Consider the following 22019-nt stretch of genomic DNA (forward strand, 5'->3'; position numbering starts at 1 on the left):
AGTAGATAAACTGGACACGAAAATTAAACATCTTTGTGCACCCAAGGACACTATCAAGAGAATGAAAAGATAACTCATAGAATGGGAGAAAATATTTGCAAATCATATATCTGATAAGGGATTGTTATCCAAAATATATAAAGAATTCCTACAACTCAACACTAAAAAAAACAAACAACATGATTAAAAAATGGACAAAGGATTTGAACAGACATTTCTCTAAAGAAGATACACAAGTGGCAAATAAGTACATGAAGAGATGATCGACACCATTAAGCATTAGGGAAATGCAAATCAAAACCAGAATGAGATACTACTTCACACCCATTAGGGTGGTTATTATTTTTAAAAAAACCCAGAAAATAACAAGTGTTGGTGAGGATGTGAAGAAACTGGAACCCTTGTGAATCGCTGGTACACAGAAAGGCTAGTGAAGCTGCTATGGAGAACAGTATGACAACTGCTCAAAGAAATTAAACATTGAATTACCATGTTCATGGCAATGCTTAATTGGTGTCTGGAATAGTCATGTTCATAGACAGGAAGTAGAACTGTTGCTACCAAGAGCTGGAGGAATAAGGGAATGGGGAGTGAGTGTTTAAGTGGGTGCAGACACAGACATAGAAAACAAACTTATGGTTACCAAAGGGGAAGTGGGGGGAGGGATAAATTGGGAATTTGAGATTAACAGATACTATTATATATAAAATAGAGTAACAAGGACCTACTGTATAACACAGGGAACTATATTCAATATCTTATAATAACTTATAATGGAAAAAAATCTGAAAAAGAACAGATGTGTGTATGTATGTATATGTATGTGTATATATATATGTGTATATATATAAAACAGAATCACTTTGCTGTACACCTGAAACATTGTACATCAACTATACTGCAATAAAATAAAGAAATAAATAAGTGCAGAGGTTCAGTTTGGGATGAAGACAAAGTTTAGGGGATGGATAGTGGTAATGGCTGTACAACTTAATGCTACTAAACTGTACACTTAAAATGGTTAAAATGGTAAACTTTGGGTTATTTATATTTTATTATAGTAAAAGAAAAATCAGGTTAGGTGATTTCCCCAATTTATTTTTGTTTTTAATCATTTTTTTCAGTTATTCCAGTTTATTTTCCCCTTCATATAAATTTTAGAGTCAGTTTGTCTTTTATCTATAAAAGCATCCTCCTGAGACTTCTAATAAACAAAAATATCTTATGACCCAGCAAGGACACTTCTAGATTTCTATCCAAAAGACATTACAACATATGCCCACGTAAAGACTTGCACATGAGTCTTCATAGCAGCAGTTATTCATAACAGGCAAAAAATGGATCTAATGAATGGTTAAACAAAATGTGATATATCCATACAATGGAACACAATGCAACAAAAAGGAATGAAATGCTGGTACATACTAGAACAGGGATAAACTCCAAAAACATTATACTACGTGAAGGAAGCCACACATAAAGACCACAAATTGTACACTTTCGTTTATGTTAAATGTCCAGAAATGGCAAATCTATAAAAGAAAGCAAATTAGTGATTAGCTGGAACAGGGCCTACGAATGGGGATTAACTGTGAAAGGTCATGCGCGATCTTACTGGGGTGATTCGTATGTTCCAAAACTGGGTTATGGTGCTGCTGCCCAACTCCGTAAATCTACTAAAAATCACTGCCCACTTGAAGTAGGTAAATTTTATAGTACGTACATTGTACGTCAATTAAGTTAAAATTTTTTTTGCTGCAGTATTTGATTGGAATTGTGTTAAATCAATAGATCAATTTGGAGAGAACTGACATCTTTACTATGTTGAGTGTTCCAACCCATGACCACAATGTGCCTCTCCATTTATTTACATGATCTTTGATTCATTCATTAGCATTTTGTAGTTTTCAGCATATAGATCCTGCATGTGGTTTATTAAATTTATATGTAAGTATTTGATTTTTTGAAGCTGCTGAAAATGTTATTTTTTAAAATTTAACTTTCTAATTGCACATTGCTCGTATATAGAATGAGATTGACTTACATGTGTTGACTGTATTTTGTGACCTTGTTAAACTTCACTTACTAGTTCTAATAGTTTTTTCATAGATTCCTTGGATTTTCTATGTAGATACCATCTGCAAAAAGGGACAATTTTATTTTCTCTTTCCAATCTGCCTTTTATTTATTTTTCTGACCTTATTGTCCTGGCTAAAATAAAGTTTTTAAATTACATAGACGTAGTTAACCCATGCTATACTTATTTTGGTTGCAGAAACAATGAGTAGCTAGGACTGGTTAGTTATATAAAAGCTTTAGAAAACATAGCACAAATAGTAAGAGCCCCTTATACAGTACATTTCCTATATATATTACCTCATTTGATCTTCATCACAACCTAATAGGTGCTTTTCCCACGATACCAAAGAAAAAAAATGGGCGAAGGTAGTCCAAGCAACATACCCACCGGGGCTCAGGTGAACATATAGCAGACATCAACAAGTCAAAGCAGTAGATTTGCCAGGACCCAACTTGATCTCACCTGCCAAAGTGTATCTTTCTTCCCACTGGCTAGTGGGCAGCCCCAGGCACTGACTGAGCTGACCCCTCTATAAACTGGTGCTAGTGAAACGCAGATCAAAAGCCAGGACACAGATTGTCACACAGTGAGAGGGGCTGAGGGAACACTGGCCCACCTGGGGAGTGGAGGCAGGTGCTCCTGGAGTGGTACCTGAGCAAGCACACTGCCTTCAAAAAATCGCAGGTAAGTGATTCAACAGGTGTGTGAGGGTCAGGTCCCAGGGTCTAACATTTTGCAGAAGGCATTACTGGCAGCTTCTTCCTAATTTTTAACTTACGAGTGTGCAGTCAGATGGCTGGATTCAAAGTCTGGCTCTGCCACTTACCAGGCATGTAACTTTAGACACATACTTCACCTCCTGGTCAGTTTCCTCATCCATAAAGTGGAAGTAATAATTGCACCCACCTCTGAGGGTCGTGAGAATAATTAGTATGTACAGCACTCAGGAGTTAGCGAACTACAGCCCGCGGTCTGCTTCTACAAGCAAAGTCCTACTGGGGCACAGCCATACTCATTCATTACAGACTGTCTGTGCCGACTTGTGCTGCAACAGTGGAACTGGGGAGGCTGTGACAGAGACCATACGGCCTGCAAAGCCGTAAGTAGTCACTATCTGGACCTTTACAGGAAAAGTAGCCCTGGCTTAGAACGATGCTGGAGCAAAGTAAGTACTCAAGGAATGTTAGCTATTATTTAGACCCTAATTTACTTCCAGAATGATAAACTTGAGTATATACATAAAGATATACACACAAGCATTGACTATGGGGGGTAAAATAACAATGTCAATTAACAGGTGGTTGATTAAATAAATTGTGGTGCATCTACACTATATACAGCCATTAAAAGGAATGAAGGCTATCCATGTGTATATATACTGTATGTGCCAACATGTTAAGATTTCCAACATCTTTAAATAATCCGAGATCATTAAGTGAAAAAGTATAATGCTACATGCAGTATAATCTCATTATGTTACAAAAAGAACACACACAAAACCTATGTGTATGCACAGAAAAGGCTACATACCAAGATAGAAGTACTGACGGAATTTCACTTTTAGTATATGTAGTTGAGTACTATTTGAATTTTGTAATAAGCTGAAGTTCTGTAATTTTCCTCATGACTTAAAAGTGTTATTTGAATGGCTCAGGTTGTATCCTAGTGGTACAAGTTTTAAACTTTAATGTCTTTACCCCAGGGACAAACTAGAGTATGGATGAATCGCAAACGCATTATGCTAAGTGAACTAACCAGACTCGAAAACCACATATGACATTCTGGAAAAAGCAAAACTGTAGGAATGGAGAACAGATCAGGGGTCAGGAGTTGGGAATGGGGTTGCTTACAAAGGGACAGCAAGGAGTTCAGGGGGGTGATAAAACTGTTCTGTATCTTGACTGTGGTGGTAGTCACACTACACTAAGCATTTGTTAAAACTCACTGAACTGTACCCCACAAAGTGAATCTTACTATGTGTCAACTTAAAAATAAATTTAAGTAAACACACATACAAAACAAAAACACTTGGGGAGTAACTTTTCTTTGGGCGACCTATGAGCACACAAATGTATGTATTAATACAGGAAATGTCTGCCACCACATTTCCCTGGTTCGCCTCTGGCACAGAGATGATGCCGCTGCGCGAAGGCAACGTTGGCACCACCTTCCTAACTGAATTCCCACAAACGCAAACCTGCCGTGGCCCTGATTGTTTTCTTCGGGCTCCGTGCGCGTAGATCTGCGCTTTACTCGGAAAACCTCGAAGGGCCGGCCTTCAGGGAGTAAATAGGGACGGCAGGCACCGGCACGCACCGTCACAGGCCGGCGCCCCAGCCGAGCGGCCCGGGCAGGATCTTCCAGCACGAGCCCCGAGCCGCTGGAGCCGCTGGTGAGTTGTCAAGAACAGCAACCTGAGCTAGGCAAGGGGAATCACTGCTGATTCAATCACGGATCATTGACGGAATCATGTCGAAAACGGCCAAGAAATACCTCCCGGCTCACCAGCTTCGGCCAAACACTGTGCGGCGAGGCGCACAGCACCCTCCTCCTGTAAAGGGAAACTCCCAGGTCTCCCACAGAGGCGCAGACCGTCCAACACGGGGCTTCATAAGCAACGCTATCCTGCCGTTCAGACCTGACACTAGAGTGGACGTGGTCCGGACACCTCTCTCGGCTTAGAAAACGCTCCTTAAGCCCCACTGCCAAATTACTCTTCCGCCCTTTTCTCCCGCCCACCAAGCGCTGCGAATTAGGAGCACGCGTTACAGGCTTGAAATATACAATTTAGTCTGGCTGTACTGAACCGCGCTGCCCAAGTAACAGTCCCGGCTCCTTAACAAAGCCCCAAACTCCTCTCTCCAAGAATCTGCAAAATGGTCTCGCTCGGCCAGAGTCTCCCTCCTTCCCTCAGCGAGGGGCACAAAGCACGACCTCAGCGCAAACCGCCTGCTCCTTGCTTTCCAACAATAACTGCAAAACCCCAATGTACCCCGTCCGCACTGGAGCTTCGCTACGTGCCGGGGGCGCTGGGGCAGGGGTCCGCGACTCCCGAGCCGGAGCGCGGTGGCCAGGGCCATCCTGGGAGGCGGCGCAGCCGGGGAGGCCGCGCGGCCGAGGTCCAAGTCCCGGCCGCTCGCGGGGCCCCGGCCCGGCACCGCCGCCTTCCAGCTCCCTCCCGGCCGGGTTTCGAGCGAGGTCCGGATCCCACCTGGGCGGCGGGGTGGGGCGGAGGCGGCAGCGTTCCTCACCTTGGTCCGCGGCGGCGGCTCCGGGGTCCCGGGCGGGCCCTGGGAGTTTCCCGGCCGAATGAGTCACCGAGGCGGGTCGGGAATGCGCCAGGAAACACCCGGCCTCCTCCCCTTCCTCCCGGGGCGGGGGCTCTCCCGGCTCGGCCCCTTCCTCCCGGCGCTCCTCCCTCCGCGCTCCTTCCCCAGCCCAGTCCAGCCGCTCCTCCACGCCTAGCTCTCTCCCCCGACCCCGCCGCCCGGCCCTGTGCCGGGCCGCGCTCCCCTCCGGCCGCAGAAAATGCTCCCCAGGGAAGAGAGCCTCCAGGGCCACCTGCCGGCTTCGGCGACCTCAGCTCTGCCTGGGACCGCGGGGGCGGGGGCTTCTCCGTGGAAGCTGCCCGGTTTGGGCCGTAAAAAGAGCCGGGGGGTGCGCATCCTGTCCCGGGGCTCCACAGGGTCAGGGCGGCAGGTGAGATGAGCTGCAGAAGGGACTTGGGGGGACACCCAGGCGGGCTGGCCTGGCGCCCCACAGCCAGGGAGGAGGTGCGCACACCTGCGCTCCGCGGGCTGGAGCCGGTTGCGACTGGGACACGCCGCCGGAACCGAGCCAGCTGGGAGAAAATGACCCAGTATGGCCCCTGGAGTGATCGCATCTCCCCCCTGAGCCGGGGGCAAAGGCGTGCGCTGGCTTGTGGGAATGGCTGACAAGAAGTCCTGACGAACTAGCCCCAAAACACAATCTTGAGAGGCCAAATAAATAACACGTCTTATGGAATCGCTGAGTGGAGTGAGCTTGTCACAAACATGCTTAGGAGAAAAATGTCCCTAAACTACACTCTCCCCCCCCGCCGCCCCCCCCCCCGCCGAGTTGTAAGGGAGAGCAATAAAGATGGGCAGCGGGTACTGAAAACCACAAGAAGTTTGATTACCTCCTGGCTGTCCCCCAGATGATGCAAAAAGTTGCAGCAAATGGATCCTGACTAAACCAGAATCTACCAGTTGTCTAAATATTCAGAGATCACTTTTTCTAGAAGCTCCTGGAGGTCCCTCACACTCCTACAAATCATGGGTTTTGAATGACTTTCTGGTTCCCAGCCAGCCCACACATTTTCAATCAGCAGAAATACTGCATCTCTCTGCCCAGGGCTGAGTCTCAAAGTTAGATTCCGAAGGGTTGGGTTTTTTTGGGTTTTTGTTTGTTTTTGTTTGTTTGTTTTCCTGTTTTTTTTATACTGTAGGTGAAGTGCTGAAATACAAATTCAAGGTATATTGTGATAATTTTTAAATATCATAATCCCTAGAGCAATTAATAAAAAATAAGCAATTTTTAAAAATCCGGGCTTCCCTGGTGGCGCAGTGGTTAAGAATCCGCCTGCCAATGCAGGGGACACAGTTTCGAGCCCTGGGCCAGGAAGATCCCACATGCTGCGGAGCAACTAAGCCCATGCGCCACAACTACTCAGCCTGCGCTCTAGAGCCCTCGAGCCACAGCTACTGAAGCCCACGCGCCTAGAGCCCACCGCAAGAGAACAAGAGAAGCCACCTCAGTGAAAAGCTTGCGCACTGCAACGAAGAGTAGCCCCCACTCGCGGCAACTAGAGAAAGCCCATTGGCAGCAAGCAAGACCCAACACAGCCAAAAAAAAAAATCCAAGAGAGGAAATAAAATGGAATGCTAAGATATAAATCTGAAGAAAGCAGCAAAGAAGGAGCAAAAAGCACATAGGACAAACAGTAACGAAAAGCAAGCTGTTAGGCTTAAATCCAACCATATTAGTAATTACATTAAATGTAAATGAACCAAACACTCCAAAGAAATTGTCACATTGGATAAAAACATAACCTAAATATATGGCTGTTTAAAAGAGACATACTTTAAAGATAAGGACGCAAAGTGGTTGAAATTTTAAAAGATGAAAACCCATCTACCATGCCTATGCCAATCACGAGAAAGTTGGGGTGACTATATTAATATCAAAGTAGACCTCAAGGGACTTCCCTGGTGGTCCAGCGGCTCAGACTCTGCACTCCCAGTGCAGGGGGCCGGGTTTGATCCCTGGTCAGGGAACTAGATCCCACATGCCACAACTAAGAGTTCGCATGCCACAACTAAAGATCCCGCATGCCACAAGGAAAATCCCGCGAGCCGCAACTGAGACATGGCGCAACCAAATAAATAAATAAATGAATAACTAAATATTCAAAGTAGACCTCAAGACAAGGAGTGTGACCAGAAATTAAAAGGGACATTTGGTAAACATAAATGGGTCAATTAATTCAGAAAAAAATGACAATTTTTAGTGTGTATGCAAACAAATAAGCTTTGAAATACTTTGCAAAAATTGATAGAATCAGAAGAAGAAATAGGCAAACACACAGTCATAATTAGAGATTTAACACCCCTCTCTTAGTAATCAATAGAACAGGCAGACACCAAAATAAGTAAAGATACAGAAAAAATTTAAAGCAATTGACCTATTTGCCCTTAACCCTCACAAAACAAAATACAGAATACATTGTATTTGATGAAAGATGTTTAAAATCTTTATACTGAATCCTCAAGGTATTACTGAGAAGAATTAAATTTTTCAAATATCATGCACAAAATATAACATATGTTAGGAAGTAAAACAAGTCTCAATAGATTTCAAAGGGTTGAAATCATACAGAACTTTCTCTGATCACCACAAAATGGAACTGAAGTAACAAAAGATAACTCTTTAAATGCCCAAATATTAGAGAACTAAATAATACACATCTAGATATTGCTTTGATCAAAGAAGAAATCACAATGGAAATTGGAAAATATGTTGAACTAATGAAATAATGATAAAATAACATCAAAATTTGTGAGATGCAGCTAAATGAATGCTCAGAGGGAAAGTTAATACACCAAATACATATAGTAGAAAAAAAGAAAAGTTTAAAATCAATTATCTAAACTTCTAACTCAAAAAAGTTGGAAAAACAAAAGCAAATTAAATCCAAAGAAAGTACAAGTGAAGAAATAATAAAGATAAGAACAGAGGTCAGGGACTTCCCTGGTGGTCCAGTGGGTAAGACTCTGTGCTCCCAATGCAGGGGTCCCGGGTTTGATCCCTGGTCAAGGAACTAGATCCCACACGCATGCTGCAACTAAGAGTTCACATGCCACAACTAAGAAGCCTGCATGGTGCAACTAAGAGTTCACGTGCCGCAACGAAGATGCCGCATGCCACAACTAAGACCCAATGCAGCCTAAATAAATAAATATTTTTTAAAAAAAGAGGTTAATGAACTAGAAAACAGATGAACAAATAAGAAAATCCACCCCTTCCCCCAGGAATAAATTAGGAGTTTAGAATTAACAGATACACACTACTACATATAAAATAGATAAACAACAAGGACTTACTGTATAGCACAGGGAACTATATTCAATATCTTGCAATAACCTATAATGGAAAAAAATCTGAAAAAGAATATATATAGAGAGAGATAGATAGATAATCACTTCGCTGTACACCTGAAACTAACATAATATTGTAAATCAACTATACTTCAAAAAAGAGAAAAATAGAAAGAGAATCCCTCCCTCCCCTAAAACACTGGCTTTTTTTTTTTAAAGTAATAGAATTGCTACACCCTAGCAAAATTGTTTTTAGAAAAACATAAATTACCAACAACAGAAATAAAAAGGTTGATACCAATAGTTTCTTACCAAAATAAAAGGGTATGAAAAGTATTATATGAAAAACTTCATGGCAATAAACTTAATTGTTCAGAAGAAATAGATTTCCTGAAAAATATGACTTTCCAAAACTGACACAAGAAAAAACTCGAAAATCTGAATAGTCCTATATTGGTAGAAGAAAACAGTTGAATCTGTAATTTTAAAACGTCCCATAAAGAAAATTTCTAAGGTTATATAGCTTCATTGGTGAATTCTATAAAACATTTAAGGAAGAAGTAATACCAATTTTACAAAGCCACAGTAATTAAAATAGCATAGTCTCGGCTAAGGATGCACAAATAAATCAATGGAACAGAATAGTAAGAAATAATCTCTGCTATAGACTGAATGTTTGTGTCTCCCAAAAATTCATATGTTGAAACTTAACCCCCAATGTGTTGGTATTTAGAAGTGGGGCCTTTGGAAGGTGATTAGGTAATGAGAATAGAGCCCTCACAAATGGGACTAGTGCACATAGAAAAGAGACTCCAGGGCTTCCCTGGTGGCGCAGTGGTTGAGAATCTGCCTGCTAATGCAGGGGACACGGGTTCGAGCCCTGGTCTGGGAAGATCCCACATGCCGCGGAGCAACTAGGCCCGTGAGCCACAACTACTGAGCCTGCGCGTCTGGAGCCTGTGCTCCGCAACAAGAGAGGCCGCGATAGTGAGAGGCCCGCGCACCGCGATGAAGAGTGGCCCCCACTTGCCGCAGCTAGAGAAAGCCCTCGCACAGAAACGAAGACCCAACACAGCCAAATAAATAAATAAATAAATAATAATTAAAGGCGCTAATAATTAAAAAAAAAAAAAAAAAAAGAAAAAAGAAAAGAGACTCCAGAGAGAGCCTTCATCTCTTCCACTATGTGAGGTTACAGGTCTATGAAGCAGGAAGTGGGCTCTCACCAGACACCAAATCTGCCAGCACCTTGCTCTTGGACTTCCCAGCCTCCAGACTCTGTGAGAAATAAATTTCTATAGTTTATAAGCCACCCAGTCTATGGTATTCTGTTATAGCAGCCCAAACAGACTGATATAAGCCCACACCTCTACAGTCAGTTGATTTTTAACAAAGATGCCAAAGTAATTCAATGGAGAAAGGGAAGTCTTTTTTTAATGGTGCTAAGTAATTGCATAACTATGTGGAAAAAACTGACCCCCTTGCCCACATCATACACAAAAATTAATTTGATATGGATCATAGACCTAAATGTGAAAGCTAAAGTTTCTAGAAGGAAACAGAGAGAATAATTTCACACCCTTAGGGTAGAGGTAGGAAAAGATGTCTTAGAATAGAAAATGTACTAACCTCTTTGGTCAGTACCTTTAGAAAGAAAATGATAAATGATTTGGTCAAAAATTTTAAACTTCTCATCTAAAGACAATGTTAAGGGAGTGAAATGCCAGACTGGAAGACAGTCTTGGTACACAGATAACTGATGAAAGACTTGTAACCAGAATATACAAAGAGCCTCTACAGATCAACAATAAAATGCCAACCCAATAAAAATAGGACACTTCAAAGAAGAAACTACTTTGGAAGTCTCTTATCAAGTTAGATATACATATACGCTATGGTACAGTAATCCTACTTCTATGTATTTACCTAAGAGAAATGAAAATTATCTCTACAAAAAGACTTGTACATGAATATTCTAATGAACTTCACTCATAATAGCAAAAAACTAAAAACAACTCAAAGTATATAATTAGGAAAGTAGATAAACAAATTGTGGTATATTCATACAATGGAACATTAGTAATAAAAAGGAAGGAATGATTGATCCAAGTAATATCACAAAATAGATGAATCTCAAAATTATCATGTAATTTTACCAGGTACAAAAGATAATATTGGTTGATGTGAGGAAGAAAGAAGAGTAGGAAGTTCCAGGCCCTCATTTCCCCACAGAAACACCAAGTAAACATCATACCGACCTAAGTAGTTTTGTGAGAACTCTAGAAACCAGTTAAGGATCTGCAGCAACCAAATGAATGCACAACCAAGAAACAGCCGCACTTAAAACATTCCAAACGAAAATTTCGTGGTATTTTTTTTTTTTCGTGGCATTTTTGATCACCCTTGTCCACCCCCACCCAGGCATACCTCAGAGAGAGGAAGTCAATTCCTGATCCCTCCCTTAGGGTGGAAGGAAGTTGTCTACACTGTTCTGACTTGTCTGGGGGCTATTGGAGGGTCTGTTTTTTCTCCCCTGACTCAGAGTGCTGACAGGAATGGTGGATTAGTTTGGGTATCAGATTGGAGGCTGATGATAGCAGTGTGGTGCTGGGCACCGTGGACAGCCTCAGGGGGATTTCTGACCTGTGGGCACCTGGGGGCAAGAGACTGTGGGCGGAGGAATACAATAGAACACCCAAGGCCCTGAGAAGAAGAAGGGTGAGACTCTTAGGGACATAAGATACTTTGAAAAGCAGCTGTGCATATAGAGGAATTAGAGGGAAAAGCACACACACAGGCCCAAGGAAGATGTACCACCCGAGAAGACCCTGAGCTCTCATGCTGCACTGATTAGGGGACTGACACCTGCACGGAGTAAGGCCGCAAAGACTGGGAGAGGTATCTGATTGTCAAATGCCCAGTTTTCAACAGATGCATGACCCATTCAAAGAAACAAAATAAATCTCCAGAAAATGACCCTAAAGAAAGGCTTCAAATTTACTTGACAGGGCTTCCCTGGTGGTGCAGTGGTTGAGAATCTGCCTGCTAATGCAGGGACACGGGTTCGAGCCCTGGTCTGGGAAGATCCCACATGCCGCGGAGCAACTAGGCCCGTGAGCCACAACTACTGAGCCTGCGCGTCTGGAGCCTGTGCTCCGCAACAAGAGAGGCCGCGATAGTGAGAGGCCCGCGCACCGCGATGAAGAGTGGCCCCCACTTGCCGCAGCTAGAGAAAGCCCTCGCACAGAAACGAAGACCCAACACAGCCAAAAATAAATAAATTAATTAAAAATAAAATAAAATAAAATAACAAATGTACAAGTACAATTGGTGTTGAAAAAAAAAAAAGAATTCCCCCACCCTTGGTATCTAATCAAGTTCCTTTCTACAAAAAAAAAAAAAAAAAAAAAATTTACTTGACAAACACTTTGAAACAATTGTCTTAGTGATTCAGCTTGATGACCTAAATAGGAACACATACAGAGAACTAAAGGAAATCAGGAAATCAATATATGAACAAAATGAAAATATCTACAAGAGAGAGAAATTATAGAGATCCAGTATCTGGTCTAGCATATCAGGAGCTTGAAAGTTGTCCCTGTGTCCTAACAAGTAAAAAACTAAATGGACCAAAAATCAACAACTCTTCTTAGATCCATTAGAGAAGTGAGGTCACAGGGCAAATTGCTGACCCATAAATCAGAGAGACAAGAAGATCCAGAGAATCAGAACTCACCAAAGCAGAAACCCATGAATAGAAACTTCTGTGGGAGCTAGTGTCAGGGTAAGAATCCTAAACTGAAACTGACGAATTGCTGGAGGCTCAGTGTGGAAAAGTCTGAGAGTTTAAAACTGCAGAGGGGGCCATTCTTAGATGGGTGGGTTACCGAGTCCAAGCTCGCGCTGCTCACCGCACAACAGGCCAATACGTGCCAATAAATCGGGAGACGAGGTGTTGAGGTAAGGAATACGACTTTATTTTGAAAGCCGGCAGACAGAGAAGAGGGTAGACTAATGTCTCAAAAAAACCATCTTATCGGGGTTTGGATGCCAGTTTCTTTTACAGAACAGAGAGGGGGAGGAGATGAGGAAGTAAAGGGAAAAAGCCATAAGATTTGCAAATGTCCCGTGGAATGGCCAGCCTCGGGGAGGGGATGTGTTAGTTTCTTCTTTCTTGCAGCCATCCACAGGTGGACAGGGTCAGGATGCTTCCCTGAACAAAGGCACTTTGGTTTAACATTCGGGCAGAGGGCCAGGGTTCCCTGAGGCAGGCCATTGTGTATAGACAGTATCCTTTTAGTGAACAAAAGCAACAGGAAGCAAAGGTTAAAGTACAAGAGACAGATCCAATGTGTGGTCAGATTTGACTCGTCCCTGTTACAGGTGTGCTTGTGATTTTTTGCGTTTAATCTCCAGGAGCCTTACCAGTTACTTATAGTAAGGACTGGAAAAAAAAAAATTGCCTTGTGATTACAGCAGAGGGAGGGGAAAAGGAACCGTTTTGAAATATGCCAGAGCAGTCTCTTCTTAACAAAGCCTGCCCTCAAGAGAACTACCTCAACAAAGCGTAACTTATTGGAGTTTTATCAGAGCATAACCAACCTGAATGAAGGGAAATAATGCCAGCCCCTCTAGCCATCCTGTCCCACATAAAGGAGGGGGAAAGCTGTGACATTCACAGCTCAGGGGTACAGTCTCCCTAAAAGACTGAGAACTAATATTTCATGGTCTATGGAATGCTACCCATCCCTCCACACCTTACCACCACATCTGTAAATGCCTATTTACCACAGATTGTTTTATCCAGTACAACATTTTTGTCTTTCAACAAAAATTACAAGGTATACTATGAGAAATAAAATATTGCCTGCCACATCAGTAAACAAAGGATGTCACCGTCCTTAGCGATTGCAGCCCTCCACGAGCCAGTGAGCCCTGAGGGGACTCAGGTAGGAAACAGAGGATACCTGCCATTTAGCAGCCATCAGACTGCAGCCACTCCCTTCGGTGAGCCCTGAGGAAACTCAGGATGTGGAAACACAGGATACTGGCCCCAGATAACCAAGGTGCATATCAACGAAATGATTTCAGTAATCCCAGAGTCTTGCATCTTCCCATACATAGAAAAGCGATGCGATAAATTCCTTAACTTGATCTATCTTGTTTTCTTTAGTTAACAATAATCTTTTGATGTTCAGACTACCTGCCCTTTGTTGCAAAACTCCTATGTATTCTAGCTCCCGCCTTGCCTCATCAGAGCAGTTTTCTCAGGGTTGCTTGAGATGCTGCCTCCTGGACTTGAAGCCCTCAGTCCACCAAAGAAAGCATAATTCTCAACTTTCAGGTTGTGCATATACATATATATATATATATAACATATATATATACTTTTAGTCGACAACTAAAAGGCAAAAAAAAAAAAAAGTTTGAAGAGACTGAGCAAGCATCAGAACCAGACTCAGATATGGCAAGAATGTTGGAATTATCAGATTAGGAATTTTTTTTAAACTATGATTAATATGCTAAGGGAACATTGTTAAAGTACTCTATTTCCTTTCCTTATTTGGTCAAAAATCATTTGACCATGTATGTGAGGGTTTATTTACGGGCTTTTTATTCTCTTCTACTGGTCTGTATGTCTGTCTTTATGCCAGTACCACAGTGTTGTGATTACTGTATGTCATAATTACTAGCTTTATAATAATTTTTTGAAATCATTTGGACCTGAAGAAATATACAGAACACTCCAATCAACAACAGCAGAATAGACATTTTTCTCAAGTGAACAGGAAACATTCTCCAGGATAAACCACTTTCACCACTTCTGTTCACCATAGTACTGGAAGACCTACCCAGAGCAGTTAGACAAGAAAAAAAAAAAGAAAAAAGCATCCAAAATAAAAAGGAAGAAGTAAAATTATCTGTTTGTAGATGACATGATCTTACATGTAGGAATCTAAAGATCCCATTTTAAAAAACTGTTAGAAGTAATAAAACAATTCAGCAAAGTTGCAAGATACAAAATTAACACATTAAAAAGTCAGTTGCATTTACATACACTAAAAATGAACAATCCAGAAAGGAAATTAAGAAAGCAATTCCATTTACAATAGCATCGAAAAGAACAAAATACTTGGGAATAAACTAAATGAAGAAGGCAAAAGTCTTGTACACTTAAAACCACAAAACTTTGCTAAAAGAAATTAAAGAAGGAACAAGTATATGAAAAGACATCTCATGTTCATGAATTGGAAGACAATTTTTTTTCAGTTTTATTGAGATATAACTGACATACAGCTCTATATAAGTTTAAGGTGTACCTCATAATGGCTTAAAATACATGCACTGCAAAATGATTACCACAGTAAGTTTAGTTAATATCCATCTCTTCATATAGTTGCAAAAAAAAAGAAAAGAAAAAGATGTCCTTGTGATAGAACTTTTAGGATCTACTCTCAAATATAAGCATGCTGTACATTACATCCCCAGGACTGATTTATCTTATAACTGGTAGATTGTACCTTTTGACCCCCTTCATCTAATTGCTCTACATCCAAGCCTCCGCCTCTAGTAACCACAAATCTGATTTTTTTCTATGTTTGTTTTTTGTTTTTGTTTTCTTTTTAGATTTCACATATAAGTGAGAGCATAAAATATTTTGTCTTTCTCTTTCATTTAGCATAATGACCTCAAGTTTTATCCATGTTGTTGCAAAGGGCAGGACTTCTTTCTTTTTTGTTGCTGAATAGTATTCCATTATATATATATATTATATATGTATTATATATATGTATATATACCAAATTCCCTTTATCCATTCATCTGTTGATGTACACTTAGGTTATTTCCATGTCTTGGCTATTGTCAATGTCTCTTTAACATAGCGATTTTGTTTCCTCTGAATATGTACCCAAAAGCAGATTTGCTGAATAGTATGGTAGTTCTATTTTTGAGGAACATCCATACTGTTTTCCATATTGGCTGTACCAGTTTACATTCCCATGAACAGTGCACCAGGGTTTCCTTTTCTCTGAGTCCTCCCCAGCATTTGTTATCTCTTGTCTTTTTTTTTTTTAAAGGGAATAGTTTTATTTATTTTTTATTTTTGGTTGCGTTGAGTCTTCGTTTCTGTGCGAGGGCTTTCTTTAGTTGCAGCAAGTGGGGGCCACTCTTCCTCGCGGTGTGCGGACTTCTCGCTATCGTGGCCTCTCTTGTTGTGGAGCACAGGCTCTAGACGCGCAGGCTCAGTAATTGTGGCTCACGGGCCTAGTTGCTCCGCGGCATGTGGGATCTTCTGAAACCAGGGCTTGAACCCATGTCCCCTGCATTGGCAGGCAGATTCTCAACCACTGCGCCACCAGGGAAGCCCTCTTGTCTTTTTGATGCTAGCCATTCTAACAGGCATGAGGTGATATCTAATTGTGGTTTTCATTTGTGTTTCCCTGATGATTAGTGATGTTGAGCACCTTTTCAAGTACATGTTGGCCACTTGAATATTGTCTTTGGAAAAAGGTCTGGAAGACAATATTCTTAAGATGTCAATACTACCCAAAATGATCTGTAGATTCATGCAATCCTTATCAAAAACCCAATGGTGTTTTTTGCAGAAATACAAAAATCCATCCTAAAATTAATATGAAATTTCAAGAGACCCCAAATAGCCAAAAAAATCCTGAAAAAGCAGAACAAAACCAGAAGACTCAAACTTCCTGGTTCAAAACATTACAAAGCTTACAGTAATCACATCAGTGTGTTACTGGCATAAAGACAGACATACAGACAAATGGGATAGAGTAGCGATCCCATAAACAAACCCTTACATATATGGTCAAATGATTTTTAACAAGATTGCAAGACCACTCAATGTGGAAAGGACAGTCTTTTCAACAAATGGTGTTGGAAAAACTGGATATCCACATGCAAAAGGCTGAAGTTGGACCATCACCTTAACCCATACACAAAAATTTACTCAAAATAGATCAAAGAACTAAATGTAAGAAAAAACACTATAAAACTTCTGGAAGAAAACATAAGAGAGAACTTCATGACATTGGATTTGGCAATGATTTCTTGGATATGACACCAAAAACACAGGCAACAAAAACAGAAAAAATAGATAAATTGGACTGACATCAAATTTTGAAACTTTTTTGCACCACAGGACACAATCAACATAGTGAAAAGGCAACCCTTGGACTGGGAGAAAATATTTCTAAATCATATATCTAATAAGGGGTTAATATCCAAAATACATAAAGAACTTGCACAGCTCAACAACAAACAGCCCAGTTCAAGAATGGGCAAAGGACTCGAATAAATGTTTCTCCAAAGAAAATAACAAATGGCTAATAAGCACATTAAAAGATGCTCAACATCAGTAATCACTAGGAAAATACTAATCAAAACTACAGTGAGCTCGCTTCGGCAGCACATATACTAAAATTGGAACGATACAGAGAAGATTAGCGTGGCCCCTGCGCAAGGATGACACACAAATTCATGAAGCATTCCATATTTTTCAGCTCTATTTACAATAGCCAGGACATGGAAGCAACCTACGTGTCCATCATCGGATGAATGGATAAAGAAGATGTGGCACATATATACAATGGAATATTACTCAGCCATAAAAAGAAACGAAATGCAGTTATTTGTAGTGAGGTGGATGGAGTTAGAGTCTGGCATACAGAGTGAAGTAAGTCAGAAAGAGAAAAACAAATACAGTATGCTAACACATATATATGGAATCTAAGGAAAAAAGAAAAAAAGGTCATGAGGAACCTAGTGGCAAGATGGGAATAAAGACACAGACCTACTAGAGAATGGACTTGAGGATATGGGGAGGGGGAAGGGTACGATGTGACAAAGAGAGAGAGTGGCATGGACATATATACACTACCAAATGTAAAATAGATAGCTAGTGGGAAGGAACCGCATAGCATAGGGAGATCAGCTCTGTGCTTTGTGACCACCTAGAGGGGTGGGATAGGGAGGGCGGGAGGGAGGGAGATGCAAGAGGGAAGAGATATGGGAACATATGTATATGTATAACTGATTCACTTTGTTATAAAGCAGAAACTAACACACCATTGTAAAGCAATTATACTTCAATAAAGATGTTAAAAAAAAACTACAATGAGATACTACCTCACATCAATTAGGATGGCTATTAATTAAAATTAATTAAAAAAACAGAAAATAACAAGTGCTGCTGAGGATGTGGAGAAATTAAAACCCTTGTGCCCTATAGGTGGGAATGTAAAATGATGCACATGCTGTGGAAAACAGTACAGTGATGCCACAAAAGATGAAAAATAGAATCAACATATGATCTGGCAATTCCACTTCTGGGTATATGCCAAAAAGAATTGAAAACAGGGTCTCAGAAATATTTGTACACCCATGTTCATAATAGCATTGTTCACTATAGCTAAATGATGAAAGTAACCCAAGTGTCTATTGACAGATGAATGGATAAACAAAAGTGGTATATCTATACAATGGAATATTATTCAGCCTTAAAAAAGGAATGAAATTCTGACACATGCTACAACATGGATGAACCTTGAGAACATTATGCTAAGTGAAATAAACCAGTCATAAAAGGACAAATACTATATGATTCCACTTCTATGTAGTACCTAGAATAGTCAAATCCATAGAGATAGAAAGTAGTGGGTGGTTGCCAGGGGCTGTGAGGAGGGGGAAATGGGGAGTTATTATTTAATGGGTACAGAGTTATAGTTTTGCAAATGAAAAGAGTTCTGTAGATGGACTATGGTGATGGTTGCATAATGATATGAATGTACCACTGAACTGCAGACTTAAAAATGGTTAAGATGGTAAGTTTTATGTTATACGTATTTTACTACAATTTAAAAAAAAATCACACAAACATTCCCAACAAGATACTAGCCAGCTCTGCAACAAGAGAAGCCACCGCCATGAGAAGCCTGCGCACCACAATGAAGAGTAGCCCCCGCTCGCTGCAACTAGAGAAAGCCCACACGTGGCAATGAAGACCCAACGCCGCTCAAAAATTAATTAATTAATTAATTAAAAAAAAAAAAGACCCTGCACAGCCTAAATAAATAAATAAATAAATAAATATTTTTTTAAAAAAAGAAGAGCCAGTCGGTGTGACCAGAGGGGGCTGGGTCGCAAGGGCGGGGGCCGGGCTTCCAGCCAAGGGGCACGGAGTGGCCTCACACCTGCCAGTTGAGCCCCCAGGGAGGACGCCTGATGGCACAGCAGGTCCCCCCCACCTCCGGTACAGCCTCACACTCCCAGAACCCTTTGGCCCTCAGTCCCAGAATCCAAGCAAGAATCCCAACCTAGCCCATGCCCTACTGCAGCTGGTTCTTCCCCTTCTCTTGCTGCCGTGGACGGTGCAAACCTTAGGACTCTTGATTTCAAAGCACCACCAGGGAACCCGTTGGTTACCTGGTCATTTACTCAGGGGAGTCTGTATGTTATTCTCTTTCCTCCTCCTCCTCCTCCTCCCCCTCCCTCTCCCCTTCTACTTATCATGATCATCACTGTTGTTAGGCATAATTATTGTTATTTTCACCATTATTACTATTTATTGTCGTTGTTTCCATACAACGTTGAATAAAGTTTCTCTGTCCATAAAGGGTGTCCAATGTACTGAAAATGAGAATGGAGGGTTCCCCAACATCTATACCTGGTGCTGCCTGAAGCCCTTCTTAGAATGAGGCCTTAGAAATGCTTCCAGTACTTTCCAGAGGGCTGAATTGTCCCGTTGGCAGGGGGTTGTGCTGGGGAGAGGGGCAGGGGAAGTCTCCTTGATCTGCCTGAGCTTATGAAGGAGGGCATCTGTGGCTCTTTCTCTGTGTCCCTCGGGTGCCCAGGAAATGCTCCTGCTGGTCTGGAGACCCAGTGAGGGTGTCCCTGTCCACCCGAGCCTGCACAGAATATACTAAATTTCTGGGAACCTGGGAACCTCTTGTTTGGGCTCCAGTTATCCCCTTACCATCCAAGAATCACTGGGGATGACGCCCTGGCTGCCCTGCAGCAGCCCCTGGCCTAGAAACGCAACGTGGGAGTTCCAGATCTGGAGGGCACGGGCTAGAGCAGACGGCAGAAGGGTGGCCAGGGGTCAGGGCTGAGATTATTTCCCTTTCCCTAGTGCACAGTCACTCTGGTGAAGGGGACCCTACCTTCTTTTATGGTGTCTCTCTTCTTTGTATATTGTAACAAATACTGAAATATACTTTATACTGAGATAAAGTTTACTATTAATAAGGTATTTTGTGTTAGATGAGGAAGATGAGAGGGAAGAAAAAAAGATTTGGTTGACATATACAAACATTCCTCTCAAGATAAGAAGAGGCAGAGCACGGGTCAAGGTAGGGCAAGGGAGAGAGGAGCTGGAAGGGCAAGAGCTAATTCTAAGGGTCTTCTGAAACCCCTGTCACTTTCCCTCAAAACTGTGAATTCTACCTGTCCTACCTAGCCTGATCAGCTGTTAAATGACCATTCAAATTGGTCCAAGGACCTCAGGTGAATACTAAAACAACATTTTTTTTGTTTTAAAAAACAGAACTTAAAATGATGGAAGTAAGTGCATCTCCTTGCTGGCCATCCTTTGCACCTCGGCTTTGGGACCTGCTGGAACTTGAGTCTAACTACAGGTCTAGAAGGAAAGAGGGCTGGTGGGGTAAATCCTGAGGAAGGTAGTCAGTGCTTCTCAAGGCAACTGCTCAGGGGAGGCTATTACAGGTTTTTCAAGCGAAAGAGGACTAATCTCAGGCAGGGGTGCAAGGACTGCTTTTGCTGGCAAAGAAGATGGCACAATTTAGGGATCTGATGTCCCCAGCAACCTTAGAATCTTTACGTATGTTCCATTCCAATTTTCAGGATCCCATTTCCTCCCAATCAATGCTATGACTTCAACAAAAGAGACCCTGTAAAGTTGGGAATTCAATTTGTATTGTAATCCAGTTACTCACAGGGTAAGGTCAGGGATTTGGTTTTCAGAAATCTTGGCCCTGCAGCTACAGGAGAGAAGCTTTCTTTAGGGGCAGCTACAGAAGCTTTTAGGGCGTTTATGCAGGGCTTGAGCTGGGGGTTTGAGGCCTTCGGCTCAGTCTTGACTTTCTCTGTTTAGTTAGGAGCAACCACTCAACTCCATTACACTCCATTTTTTTTGGCTGTGCCATGCGGCTTGCAGGATCTCAGTTCCCCAACCAGGGATAGAACCTGGGCCACGGCAGTGAAAGTCCGGAATCCTAACCACTAGGCCACCAGGGAACTCCCTACACTCCTTATTTTGACTAAAATGTTATAAGGTACCAAATACTTGGCCACCTAGAATCTCACCTTGTATCATTATTTGATTATACACATCCAACAGTGAAAGTTGAGTAACTCTTCTGCCACATCACACTATGGACTTCCAGTGTCCTCATTATCACTGGAAATAGGGTCACTCCTGCCTTTATATCCAGCCAGAGAACCAATTCCAGAAAACCCAGAACCAATTCAGAGAATTTACTCTTAAGTTTCTGTTTCTCTGGAACCATTTCCAGTACCAAAATGGGTTCAATCAGAGAGGCAGCAACACTAGGGGATATACATGTGTGTATGGAACACATATATATATTTTTTAATCAGATTTTTTTTTTTTTTTTTTTGTTACAAAGGCGTTTAGTTTATCCTCCTCATCAGTATCACTGATATTCTCATGGTTCACATTTCCCAGTGCGGCTCCTCTTCTTACAGTAGTTAATGTGCAATCTCACTTATGGGCCCGGGGAGGAGGGGCTCGGCCCAGGGCAGGGAGGGTGTTGGCACTCCACGCGGACAGGGCGGGTGGTCTGTCCTGCGTGAAAGAGACGTGGGTGAATGGGCGGCCGGGGGAGGTGGAGGGGGGCCCTCATAGTCTTTTTTGCGTTGGCCGGTGATCCTCCATTCATGTTCCTTCCTGGCTGCCCCGGGGGGTGGGGGTGGGGGTGGGGGTGGGCGGGGGGTCCATGCAGCTCAGGGCAGGGCCGGGCCAGGGGAAGGGAAAGCAGGAAAAGCAGCAGGCCGCCCAAGAGCGGCGAGGGCAGGGCGGGAGGGCGCAGGGGTGGCTCCTGGGGTAAGGCACAACCCTGTCTTTGGCTCTCCTGGTGAGGAGTTTCCTCCCCTGCGCCCCTGCCCAGCCCCTCTCCCCCGCCCCCTCCCCAGACCTACACACACAGTCCAGGGAGCCAGGGGAACCTCCTAGAGTCCCTGAAACAAGAGGGCTCTGCCACCCAACCCAGTGCTGCAGGGGCTCGGAGGAGGGACGGGGCAAGCCCCACCCAAGGACAAGGCGA

At 42.4% G+C, this 22019-nt stretch overlaps 1 protein-coding gene and 1 non-coding gene across 3 annotated transcripts in view; one reads left to right on the forward strand and one right to left on the reverse strand.

Annotated features, from left to right (window-relative positions):
* CYFIP1 (cytoplasmic FMR1 interacting protein 1) overlaps window positions 1-5412 on the reverse strand; it is a 94794-nt gene extending 89382 nt beyond the window's left edge. Inside the window, exon 1 of one of the 2 annotated variants that reach the window (XM_068545367.1) lies at window positions 5332-5412. The gene's annotated coding sequence lies outside the window, so the exon portion shown is untranslated. The remainder of the gene's footprint in view (window positions 1-5331) is intronic. The other variant, XM_068545368.1, reaches the window with a different exon arrangement.
* An 11697-nt stretch (window positions 5413-17109) lies between these two features.
* LOC137765564 (U6 spliceosomal RNA) lies at window positions 17110-17216 on the forward strand. The gene has a single exon (XR_011074211.1). It is a non-coding gene; the product is annotated as a U6 spliceosomal RNA (small nuclear RNA).
* The last annotated feature ends 4803 nt before the right edge of the window (window positions 17217-22019 follow it).

The sequence above is a fragment of the Eschrichtius robustus genome, chromosome 5 (assembly GCF_028021215.1).
Source record: "Eschrichtius robustus isolate mEscRob2 chromosome 5, mEscRob2.pri, whole genome shotgun sequence".
In the NCBI taxonomy this organism is placed as follows: Eukaryota; Metazoa; Chordata; class Mammalia; order Artiodactyla; family Eschrichtiidae; genus Eschrichtius; species Eschrichtius robustus.